General features: G+C 44.7%; 1 long non-coding RNA gene across 2 annotated transcripts; it reads left to right on the forward strand.

Annotated features, from left to right (window-relative positions):
- Positions 1-3,929: 3,929 nt before the first annotated feature.
- LOC135314090 (uncharacterized) lies at positions 3,930-11,872 on the forward strand. 2 transcript variants are annotated; one of them, XR_010373567.1, is made up of 4 exons: positions 3,930-4,344; positions 5,755-5,853; positions 9,074-9,152; positions 10,955-11,872. It is a non-coding gene; the product is annotated as an uncharacterized LOC135314090 (long non-coding RNA). The 2 variants fall into 2 exon arrangements; XR_010373568.1 differs by lacking the exon at positions 5,755-5,853 and having other exon boundaries at positions 3,932-4,344.
- The last annotated feature ends 1,097 nt before the right edge of the window (positions 11,873-12,969 follow it).

Genomic DNA, 12,969 nt, shown 5'->3' on the forward strand with positions numbered 1-12,969 from the left:
TTTTAGCACCGTTGTTTCCTCCTCCGCTTCCTGTCTGTCTCCCTGCCACTGTCTGACCCTATCCATGCCCTCGGGTTAGGAGGATAAGGGCAGCTTTGCATGGCACCCTGCGCCCATGGGGGTGCAGCTTTGCCAGGGCTCACCCCTGCCATCTGCTTGGGAAATAATTAAAGGGGAGTGATAATTGCTGAAGGCATGGATGGGAGACGGTGATATGTGGTGGCGTGGTTCACAGAGATGTTTCTAGGTTAGCAGAGTGTAGTGTAAATGTTCATGTGCTACATGAGGAACCAGCACTGGTATTAAATGAGCATTTCAATGAAACCCTGTAGAAAAGTGAAAGCATTTGGTGGCCCAGCCAAAGGAGTACTACAAGCCGTGAGCGTGGTGGTGGGGCGTATCTCTTACCATCACTTCCTGTGGGGCAGGAAGGAAGTGAAAGAGAAATGTGTGAAATGGAAAAATACCAAACCCAAACCCATATGAGCGCTGGGATCCCAAGGCAACTGCTTCTGCAGGCAGTCCCCAAGCAGGGTCTGCGTGTGCAGCTGGAGGTGGTACTTGCACCGCTGCGATGTTTGGTCCTTCACGCAAACGCACATCAGCAGGGATGCTGGACAGCCTGGAGACTTTGGGTCTGGCTGTTTGCATGCGGTTCTGCACACTGCGGCTCTTTGCAGCTATCCTGGTGAAGGAGATGGATGAACAAACTCAGGTCTGTTCATGTAAACAAGACACTGCTAGAGCCTGAGGCTGGATGCTGGCTGTGGCCTTTAGTGCTTCAAAATCTGGGCTCTGCTCATGCCAGTGCTAATCGGAGGCTGTGGAGCCGTCTGCCTTTGATGCCTGGGTCTGCCTGTCAGATCCTTTCTGCACAAGAGACCATTCTGGTCAAACCTGTCTTTTTTTTGCACAGAGACCGGTTCAGCATGTTTTCACAGGCAGGGATTTGTGCCTGCACCTAACTGCTATGGGAGCAGGTCTTTTGTTCCAGGGTAAGAAAGGTTTACGCAAGCCCCAGGTTCGGAGGTGTTTCGCTGTACCTAAATAGCTTCACTCAGCAAGAATGCTTGGCAGCCTTCAGAGGCTGAAGCTGTTGTACTTCTGCTGAATAATTTTCGGATATGAAGTTCTCAATTAAGGGAGGGGGAGGGAGGAGAGTTGTCCTGCAAGCAGAGACCTGTTTTTCTCATGCTCCAAGCCTGCCTTATTTTGGGTGTCCAAAGTTTTCCTACAGCTGTTGTAAAGATAAAACTACCATTCAGCTGTGGAGCCAGAGGGCATCTTGGGCTGAGGTCCTGCAGCACTGGAGGGCTTATGTCAAGCCCATGTCCATAGTTGGGGTGCAGCACGGTGGTCCCTAGACCCAGCACCCTGCATCAGCTGCATTTCTTCCCCCCATCTCCCCTTTCTCTTGACACACCCTCTGCCTTCATCCACTATTCTCCTCCCAAAAGGCAAGCCATTCCTACCTTGTATTTATCTTTATCTCTTGAGACCAGATCAGAGGTTCAGATTTTATGAATGAAGTGAATCACTTGTCTCCTGGCTTCTGTAAACATGGTCCATACACCCGCCCACAGAGACAAGCTACTGCCCGTCTCCTCCAGACCTTCCTACCCTTGTTGCCTGGGTGTCAGGTGATGGTCCTGGCACAACCCTGATGGCCAACTGCTTGACTTTCCAAGCTACATCAAGGTTGAACAGAAGCTGTCGCCTTCACCAAAGGAAGCAGGCAGTAAAAAACACCCTCCTGTTGACTCAGCAGGGGAAAAAACACACAAACAAACCCCAAAACCCAACAACTTTCAATTATCACCTTTGCACGCCACCCGCACTGGCACCAGCCAGCACTGGAGTGCCTGCATTAGCTTGTCTTGAGTTATAATTTCCTCAGGGCACGGACTACACCTATGTATGTGTTTGGGTAGTAGCGATCAGACTGGTTGTGATGCATCCCCGCCCCATCCTATCTGTAGCTAGAAGGGAGCGAAGTCACCAGGAAAATCTTCCCGGTTTCCTTAGAAAGTCTTGTTCTGCGAGTTCCTGCCCTGCTCAAGAGCTGCCAACTGCCACCACGGCAGTAGCTTGCAGGCAATGCTGCTTTTAATATATAGTGGCACAGCCTCGTGTAGCATTTAGTTTTTGTTTTTAACACAGAAAATAACTGTCTTGGATTTTTTTTTTTTAATCTCTCATCAGGTGACTCTCAGTGCTGTGTTTTGGGACATGTGAAGCGCAAGGCTGCCAGCTAGTTCACTGCTGGTGGCAAAGGCATCAGCATCTGCAGGGTTTAAAGGCATGAACTCTACAGGGTTTGATCTCACTTTATGCTGAGGGGTCATAACCAGCAGGAACAATGGGCTATTATTTAAGAAAAACACCTTTTAGTGTTTCCACGTGTCAGCAGAAAGTTGAGAAAAAGAACCACCAAAACACCAAAACGTGTGTACACACATACCTACGGATGGGAGAAATGGGAATTGAGGGGAATTCAGCCAGCTCCTGAAGTCTTTGAAGTGATTAAAATTATACCAAAACTTGAAATAACGTGACTTCTCTTTCCCACCTGAAAAATGAATAAAATGAAACAAAGCCATCACTTAGTTTGTACAGGAACTGGGGTGAAAAACTTGGCTTTCCAGCCGCACTTTGACATCTCCATTTCCAGGTGTGCGGTGTGAGTGCATGCTAGCTGAGGTCAGCCTGAGATATAAATTAAATAAAGGAGCATTTAATTCGTGCTGGGCTGATCCTTTCCCTGAAGAAACATCATGAATGGAACAGGAAGAACTGTGCTGTTTTAATAAGGAATTCAGAAATAAAATAAAATCTAAAAAAGAAAAGAAACCCTCTTTTTATCCAAAGAAGGAAGGGAGCCAGATCTCCCGTGAACACCATCATTTCAAAGGGACTTGCCTTCTGCGCAAGTGCGTAATTTGCTTATTTTCAAAGAAATTTTAGTGAAGTTGAAGGCAAATGAATAACATTGCTCCGGCCTCCCAAGGCTTGCCTGAACAAGAAAAGTTGTTAATGTTTAATATGAGGTAAAATTTTAATCCATTTCATTAAACTGTATAGATATTCTTAGTTCAGTTTTAAGCAGGATTAGTCCTGTTCACCTCAAGTCAAGTAAGCACAAGTATAATGTCAACTGATATAACCCTTGCTTAAATTAAAGGAAGAATAGCTACCAAGGTTGGGGAGGGCAAACAAAGGTTGGGGTTTGCTTTGATTTTTTTCTTTACAAAGTATTTCTTTCCATGGGAAAACAATAAAAACTAGTAAAAGTCTATGAAAGTTTTGCTTGTAAACAATGAGACAATTGCAGCTGCAAAAAACACTACTTTTTTCAAGAGAAGTAATTCTTTTTAGCAGACCCAGCCCAAGCATCCCCTTGAATGGATGCAGTGCAAGCCTGGACCAGTAAGACATGGCACTTTCAACTCACCTATTTCTAGAAGTCACCAACACTGACTGTAAACAAATGAATCAATGCCAAGGGCAGCAGGACACTCCATCCCTCGTTCAGAAATCATCCAGCAGCTCTTGCAGTAAACCTTTCAGCCCATGATTAAGGTACTGCATGTCCTTTAGAAAGACATCCAGGCTTGATGTAAAGGTGCCAAATTATATTGGACTTATCACATCCCTTGGCCAGCTGACCCACCATCTCACTGGCCTCACTGCTAAAAGTGTGTCGTTAATACTTCCTTTGGTTTTCATTACTGTTCATCAGTGGTGCTCCCATGCCCCATATCCCTTTGCTTTTATTATAAAAAAAAAAAGCTCGCTTTTATTAAATCATGCCATTTTCCCATAGATGAGTCTCCTGGTTAATTTTTCAAGGGATTTGCTCATAAGATAAGGCTTCTAAATGTAAAGCTTCATCACTTTTTGCTCAGGTTTTTTCTTCCCCTGCAGGAACGCAAAGCTGCAAGTTAACACAAAATCAGTGGGGAGGGACTAGCTGGGAACCAATTTTTCTTTGTACAAGCAATTAGATTGGAACACTTTCTGCTTGTAGGTCAGATTTAATCTGATGCTCCCCAAGAGGAGAGATTCCTTATCGGTTCTTAACCCCTCCCCCTTCCAGGCCCCCAGAGAACAGCAAGAATAGTGGCTTGAGAGCATTTGCCCTCCTTCATGCCTTCTTCAGTCAGGCAGCTTATCTGCTGCACCTCAGGGCACTTCTGAAAAACAGATAACCCTCTCTCCTTGGGTTGTCCAAAGCTGCAGAAAAGGCCTCTTTTCAAATGGAGCATTAATGACTCCCATGCCAATATGTAAGATACATTTCTTCAAGCAACGATGATGGGTGGGCAGCATTTTCAGTCTTGGAGGGTAAGTCATTTCTTACTCACTTTATACTTGGTATAAATCAGGTGTGATGTTGTTTGGCATGTGAACTGGGCCACCATGAGCTAAGGCACATATGGCAAAAGTCTTAGAGGTTTGGAGATGACTTTTTGGGGTGATGTGAAGCTGGAGTATTAAGAAGTCTTGGAAAGGTAGTTTTTATAATGGATTGACATGTGCCTTAATATTCACACAGCAAAACTATCTATAATCATTTCAACTTTCCAAAGGAGCTACAAAGGAACTAGAAGTTACCTTTATACTAAATTCTTGTGCTGCAGCTGACATACCAGGAGAGCCAGAGCAAAGGCAAAGGCAGATTTGACCTTGCTGAAAGCAAACAGCAGCACACTGGGTTGATAATGGGTAACTGCACAAACACCAGCAAACACGAGCTGAACAAAAAAGGCTGCAGAAGACTCTCCACCCACCTTATGCTAATAGGCTGGAGGTGCAAAGGGAGGGATACTAGGCAGAGGGTTACATCTTCAGTCTTATTTATTATGGACAATATATTCAAATAACTGTGTGCCTGCTCCTTGTCTGAACTGGCACTGAAAATAAGAAGGCAATTGCCTTTCTGAGGTCTTCCAGGAAGATTTGAATAAAGAAAGCAAGCTTACTGGAGGCATTAAGCCATGCATGCCTTATCTTGCAACGGAGGGAGCAGTTCCCTGTGGAAGTGGGCCAGGCTAGGCACTGAGCAGGTGGATTAACTGTTCAGAGGACAAAGCATGGAAAGTAGCTTTCTTGCAGAGCAGGTCTCCATACAAATAAGTATGAGGCAGCATGGATTAGTGCTTAAGCTAATGAACCACCCATCAGACCTCTCTGGGAGAGGATATTAGGACATAGCAGTACAGCCTTCAACAAGCTGGCACCTCTGCAAGGAGCCAGAGGGTTCAGTAGAGAACAGGCTGCCCATAGCCAAGCTCCCAAATACACATTGGGCTTTATTGGAAATGTAACACAAATATTTCCAGCACAGGACCTGTAATGATCTTCCAGATTGCCTCAGGACATTTTCTCCCAACTTGGTTATATTTATGAGCAGCTATTTTTGCTTAAGTACAGAAGGGAAAAAGTTACAAGGATTGAGTTCCACTTGCCCCTGTACCCACCACTGCAATGGGAAAGGGGAGACCTTTTGGGGTGGTTTGTGTCCAAACATCAACCGCTGTGCTTTATCTTTCATTATGGGAGAAAATATATAAATTTTTGCAGATAATAGACAGACAATCAAGATGTTTATTAAGCAGAAAATGAACTTAAGAACACAGGAGAAGCAAACCCAGTTGTTTGGTGCCAAGGCAGACAGTTGTAGGGTGAGGCTGGGGAATGGGGATGGGTTTGGCTTTAAAGCCAAAGTGGAAAAACTGTCATGGTTGGATTTAGGTACTCCAGAAAACCAGAGCGGGTGTCAGGAGTCAGAAGGGAAGTGTATCCTCAAGGGACATCTGTATGGTATTTCCCCTACCTACCCTATCAGCCAAGGTAGGTAACCTTACGCAGAGGAAGCTGATATGCTGGTATTTCTAGTTACCAAAAATGTTTGGGGTCTCTCCTAGCCATTCCTCACTTTATTAAGGCACTTTTGAGTTTGGGGTTTCCCTTGAGAAATCCCAATATTTTCCTGTGTGTTTTCCTTCTGAATTGAGACAGAAAATCAAAATACTAACTTTTTTTTTTCACAGAATGGGAAATTCCAAACAATCTCTGTTAGGAAATGTTAAACATCCTTGTGCAAATCTATTTGCCCATCTACAGTGCAGTCCTACATAGTTGCAAGCACTAAGCACAAAAGAAGTGAAGCAGCGTCCTTGACTCCAACTTCACTTACAATCTCAAAGCATTTAAAGAGCATACATTTCTTTTCTTAAGTACTTCAAGAAGTGTGGTGAGCTAAGCTCCTGTTCTGTTCACAGAGGCAGCATCTGCGCAAGTGCATTTGTTTACCAACCTTCGAGATATTGCCTGGAAGCTCATTCCTGAGCTCAGTAAAACTCAGTTCTCCTGGCATATCTGCTGGGTTCCTTAGCAGAGGTTACTTGTCTCCTTCCCCACCAAGCTGTGCAGGCACCCTGAGCTAATTGCTCTTAAGGACCTAGCGGATACTAGAAAGGATTCAGCCATCCCTGTGCTAAAACCTCCCGGGGAAGGTGATATTTGTTGTAATGATCCATTTCCTCTCCCTACAGCAATGCAGGGAAGTAAAAAGGGAGTTAATATGCCAATGATAATGAAGTTATGGGGGTTAAAATTACTCCAGTGATGCAAGTCATCCAGCTCTGGTTTCCCGTGCAGTTTGCTGTGCGGCACCTGCCAAGCACCTGAAGATCTCTGCGAATCTCAGTGTTGGTCTGCGAGGTTATTTAGGTGCTCTGCTCCTGGTGATTTTAACAGGAGCTGGTGCTAACTGGGAGCAAGGGGTCTAAATAACCTTTTTTGTAATGGCCCCAAGTCTTGAGCGTGAGCCCTGCACGCTGCACATATGCTCTGCTACTGACACATCGTGCCTGCCATAAATAGCGTAAGTCATATAATGCTTAATCTGCAGAAGCCCATCATAATTAGATAAAAGTCAAGTGAAACATCCTTCACCCTCTGTAAATAACTCAGGCCACAGTCAAAATAAATGCCAGCAGAGAGACCCTGTTCTTTCAGCAATGGATTTCCATGAATGCAGCTTTCCTCACTGAAATATCACTGTTGTCCAAATGCGCTCAGCATTTGAGTAGACAGGGGCTAAGCCAAAGTGAGAACTAACTGCTGGGGCTCAGCAGCACATGTTTCACATTAAGGAGCTGTTTGAGTGGCCTATGTGGCTTAGTGGATAAATCATCAGGTTTGTCCCCTTGCAGCTCACAAGTCCAGAATAGCCTGTGGTCCTAAAGGAGAAAAAAATCAGCCTAAACTCAATAGTTTCCATCACAGAGGTTGTGCTCTCATGTGAAACAGCTGGTGCACAGGCCAGGTCTGCAGGCTGGACCCACATCAAACCCCAACCCCACCTTATGTGGGGCATTAGGAGCTGCTGTAGGATGTGACAGTCCCAGCCCTGCCGCGTACAGCCCATCCACGGGTCTCCTCCTCTATCCACAACCTCGGGAACAAGCACTGTCTGCTGCTGAAACATGGGAAAAGCAATGAAATAGTGATGAAACACAAGCCCGAGGATCTAGCATACAAATAGCAAAGGAAGGAGAGGTAAATACTGTGATAGTCTTTAAATATCCATGGAGGAAACCAGCCAGGAGCCAGTTTGGCTACAGGGGGATGGGCTGGACGCTAATGACAGATGATCCCAATATTGCTGAGAGGGTAAGTGGCTTTCTAACCATCATTTTCACGAAAAGAAGCTGAATGTCACATCCTAGAGATTGGGTTCATTTTCTTGGGAGGAAAAGGACTGCTAAAAGACTTTAATAGCTCCTATTCAGGCAATCCAGATTGTAAGGAGTTGGGAGGAAGCCAGGCCTGATGTATGAGATGGCAAAGACTTGAACCTGGTAAACAAGGGTAGGGGAATATTTGTTTTGACAGCATGCTCAGTACACAGGAAACATCAAGCAATAAGAGGACAACTCTGCACAGGAGTTCCCAGTCCTATATTTAAGAGCAAATCAAACTAAGGGAGGACCCTGCAAATTATAGACATCTACAAATAACCCCAGACCTTTTGTCTCAGCTGTGGGAAGATCCTGAGGACACTGATAACAGAGACTGCATTGCACAACACTGGGAAACAGGGGCCTGGTGGTGTGTCCACTCTGCCCAGGATCTTGGCTCTGACTCTGGCTACAGGCTGCAGGGGAAGGTGGAGAGAGCCCAGGAGAGGATAATTATGGAATAACCTGTTGATGGAGGAAGTGGGTTCCCAGCCTCTCTTTACATAGGGCTTGAGTTCTGCTCAAAAGCAGGAAGATTTATAACCCTCCCCATGGTTGTGTTGTTTTCTCTTTCTGGACAGATTAGTTTAATAAATGAGAGGCAGAAAAAAACTGCTGAAAGGCAAAGCCCATACAGTAATGCTCTGTCACAGCATTAAATAAGGGGACTTTTTACTTAAAAGGAGTTGTTTGACCAATAATTACAGCTAAATTCCCATTTAGAAAATGGCTTTCAGTCTATAGGTACTTTTCCTATAATTTTAGCAGGATGCAGTGTTCGAATCCTCACCCTCTATTTTCGAGGGCAGCATAAAGTGATTATATAATATTAAATAGCAGCTGTTTTTCAGGCTGGAAGGGGCTGTTCATTGCTGTGTGATTCTGCTATACACAAAGGTTCTTTCTGAAATTAAATACTCTCTGTAAATGACAAATACTATTTGGTTCTCATTCCTGAGGACTGCACACAATTTATTGTAGGAAAACATAGGCTGAAGACTAACCTGACCTGTATGACAGAATGACTATTGACTGGGAATTTCCAAATCCTAGCATTGCTGGGGCAGTTGGAGCTCAGAAGACTATGAAGGATTAAGATATCGCAGTGTCCTGAAACACAGGTTTACCACACTTGCAATATTTACTGTCCCTCAAGTCTAGATTGGTATACTGAGAATGCAATGGCATGTTTAAATGTTGCCTCATCACCATTTTGACCTAAACCAATTATGAATCTATAAACCAGCTCCAAGGTCACCAGGCAGCTTCTTTGGTGATAATAATAATTACATTCGTTGCATTTACACTGCATTTTTCATTTGTAGATCACAGGAGACTTCATCAAAGCTGGCAGCAATCATCACTTCCCATTATTACCGGCAGAGAAAATGAGGTGCAGGGAAGGTAAACACCTAGTTTGTCCCAAACCAGGGGTCAGGTGAGGGGTGGTGGTGGCAGGAATTAGGAGTCCCATGGGACCTTATTCCAAGGATAAGCCATAGCTATTGACCTACTGTCCCAAATAGGTTAGCATGAGATTGCCCAAAACCTAATGGTGAGGAGATGGCTGGGAAGTCTTGGATGAACCACTTTGTCTTTGTTCTTTATTTTTTCCTTTTTTTTTTATTCTTCAAAAAGAAAAATTTCACCGGAACCAGCTCTTTCTAACAAAGCTTTCCTGAAGAAGGCTTTCTTGACATCGTAAGGTACTTTGTGGTCAGAAAAGATGTGTATATAGCTACAAAGTACCTTGACAGAGACATGGGAATCCCAGATCTGTGACAGACATTCATGGCCAAATCTCTCCATTCCTGATGAGCTTCTAGTCATGGGTCTCATTGGCATGGTGCAGCTGGTCCAGACTGCTCATCCAGTCAAGCTACATAGCAGCTAGCCATCTTGCATGCTGGCAGACTCCTGCTTTAACTATTTCTCCAAAAAGTGTTTAAAATGCCAATATCCCCCAACATCTGGATAGCCACCAGTTGTGCGACTAGACATGAGCTGTCTTCCTATCTGAAAGCTTTGAAAGGTGTTGGTTTCACATCTACTTCCCAGTGAGCTGGGCTAAGTTTTGACATCTCAGCAAATTTTTTGGCCCATCCTCGTGGAAAATTTCCTGCCCTTATTTAGGCCTTACACAGTCTCTTTCTGCTGTCACTCCCTCTAACAAGAGCATTGCAAAACAAGAGAGTAAAACCAGAAAGGACAAGCCTGTAAATGTGTCCTCTGCCCCATCCCCTTAAGAAAAACATTACTACTGCATTATACAATTGTACATTCTCATTTCACATAACTTTTAATCAGACTCCAGTTTAATTCCAAAACTGAAGCCTGGGAAAAATAGCAATTTTTTGAAATAAGAATTGTTGCCTTCTTGGAAAACAAACAAACAACAAAAAAACCCTCCTCTTGATTCAGTCTGAGAAGTTCTTCAAGACTTGAGCTGGAGTGTTTTATAACACATGAAGTAATTTGTGTTTTGCATTCAGCAATGCTTTGGGCTTTTGCCTGTAGTTGTGCAAAGTTTCAGCAAAAATAACCCAGTGAGAGTTATTTCAGATTTTGATTCACATTTTGGTGTCAGAAAGGAACTGAGATGTCAAAGATGGAATTTTGCAAGTCTACACTTCATTTAATAGTTGTCTGAATCAACTCCATGAGAGCTTTTATTGCTATTGTTGTCCTGGCTTCCTTCATTAGAACAGGCATATTCCCTAAAAAATAAGGAGTTTGCAAATTAGGAACAAAAGAAAGACTGGCATCCCAGGTTCTCTTTAATATGAAGGTGTACTTTGCAACTTTTTTTTTTTTTTTTAGGTTGGTTTTTATTCATTCAATTTTTGCATTTGAGGAGAGGCAGGTTCACCAAAAAAAAGCCAAATTATCAGCTCTGTTGAGCTCTGTGACTTGCACTGGTTTGATTCCACCACCACCCCCAAAAACCAGCTGGCCGACTGCAAGGCAAACGGTTGCAGACTCACAAACTCAATACAAAAGCCTGAACTGGAGGCTAAAACCGCTTGTGTCCTGCGGAGCAACAGAGCGTTTTATTGCAGGGCGTAACAGCGATTACTGGGGGGGGCAGGGCTGTGCTTGCTGGGAGCTCCCAGGACAGGTCTGTCTCTCTACCGCTTTGTGCAAGACCTGCCAAGCTTTGTGTCCCCAGCGAACCTGAAATGTGTGTTGTTTTCTGTTTTACACAGCCCCCAAGGGCAGAGAGAGGAATTAAACCCCACCCCGAGTGAGGCTGCTCACCCTCAGGGAAGGAGGATCCGGCATGGAGGTGCTAATGTGCCTAATAAAACCATCATGGTAGGAAAGTGTCAGAAGTCTCTTTTTCCGATGGACTCCATCTAAATACCAGTCCTCCATGGCAGCACATGTTTAGGCTATACAACTAGGAAAGGAATGGATCTTTGCATTTACTTCACTTCCCGAACGAATCTCCTCCATGGCTGACCGCGGGGCGCCTGGGGAGCTGGGCTGGGAGCACCCACAGCCGCCCAGGGAGCCAGCTCCAGAGCAGAGGAGAGCACACTGTCATGCAAAGCAACTGCCAAGTACTTTAGGATCCGATATGGAAAGCGAAAATGAAAGAGGAGCCAGATTTCCTTGGGAGATAGGGCTGGCGGGTCTGGGAGGTGAAGGCTTTCTGACCTGGCAGGTGATCGCCATCCCCAGAGGATGCTGCAAAGCAAGGCCCCCGATAGCCACCTGCCTTCGAGCAACACTGCAAACCCTCCTCCACTTCCAAGAAGATAAAACCAGTCTGCAGAAGTCATATGTTTACGCTGATTTAGATACAGCTGGCGTGCTGGGAGCTGAAGGTAATTTATTTCTCTTGGCTGATGACCTGCTCCCTTTGAGGGCTGCGTTTTCCAAGCGCTCTTTGCTTGGCCGCAACATTTGTACCTCTGACAATTATTGTTATTTTAATATTAAGCTAAGAGCTAATATATTAGGCTAATATATTAAGCTGGTAGCCTGTAGACTCTTTAGCGAGTCTGTTTTGGTGACACATGAAGGAGATTTTATAGACAGGCTGTTCAAACCCAGCTCAACCCTAGTCTGGCATTTAACTGCAGCTTGCAGAATATAATGGCTGAATGCGTTTAGCCCATGCCCACAATAACTCTCTTTGACTGCAAAAGAAGTTCCAATAAACATGTCATTCAAATGCGAATGTATTCCAGTAAAAATTAGTGAGCTGATGCTATGAATAACCTGCAGAGCTATAGTGTACTTTCAATTGCCCTCTCATCAGACAGGACGGAGATGATTAACACCAGATCAGCCATGATATTTATATTGCTCGGATCATAGTGTGTCATAAGCAAATGCAAAATTGCATACTGTATTGTAACAGCAGGGATGGGAAGAGCCACGTAATGAGCTGGTTTTATAGTGAGAAACAAATGGGATTGTAACACAACCCTGGAAACAAGGGTGTGCTTCCAAGTAGGGCAAGGGAACAGGACAGCGGTGTGTGAGCAGTGCTCTCTTGGGTTAAATCAAGTAATTTATATAAACAGAGGTGCTGGGTGAGGTTTTTTCTTTTTTACTTGCGGCAACTTCCTATGGCATAGCACGGATTTGAACAAATGCCGTGAATAAAATCTACCCGGACCTGGCCAGCTTGGGAGAGCATTTTATAAAGTTAATGATTTTTGTTTATTTGTGCTAAAATTAACTGCTGCTAGTTTTATTATTATCCTCTCTCAGCCTGCCGTGATTCATTAATAACGGGGTTCCCTCCTGTGAATCTACCTCTCTAACCAGCGAGTCCCTCCCCCACCTGCGGCCCCTTTCCACCGAGTGCTATTTTGTAAGATCTCTTGTCACCAGGGCTCTGTGAAGACTTAGGCGTGTAATGGGAAACATGTGTCTTTCCCTGGCGCTTGCAATCTTACCCTGAGGAGCTCCAGCAAGGGCTGAAATGGGAGTGCTCTCTGCGGAGTCAAGGAGCTGATGGGGAAAAGCTTGGAGCCAGAGGCGGCAACTTGGGTGTTTTTTGTTTGCTCTCAGAAGTGCAGGATCTCACACAATAACGATAGCAGCAAACGGCAGTTTCGGCTGCAGGGGCGGGGGGGGGGGGGGGCGGGATGGACCCACAGACGTTGGGCAATAGCGCTCGTGACAAGCAGCCTAGACAAAAGGGAGCAAGGGAGAAATAAATGGCTTTTTAGAAGATGGCAAAAGCAAGATGATGGGAAAACAA

This window comes from Phalacrocorax carbo, chromosome 6 (assembly GCF_963921805.1).
Source record: "Phalacrocorax carbo chromosome 6, bPhaCar2.1, whole genome shotgun sequence".
Classification (NCBI taxonomy): domain Eukaryota; kingdom Metazoa; phylum Chordata; class Aves; order Suliformes; family Phalacrocoracidae; genus Phalacrocorax; species Phalacrocorax carbo.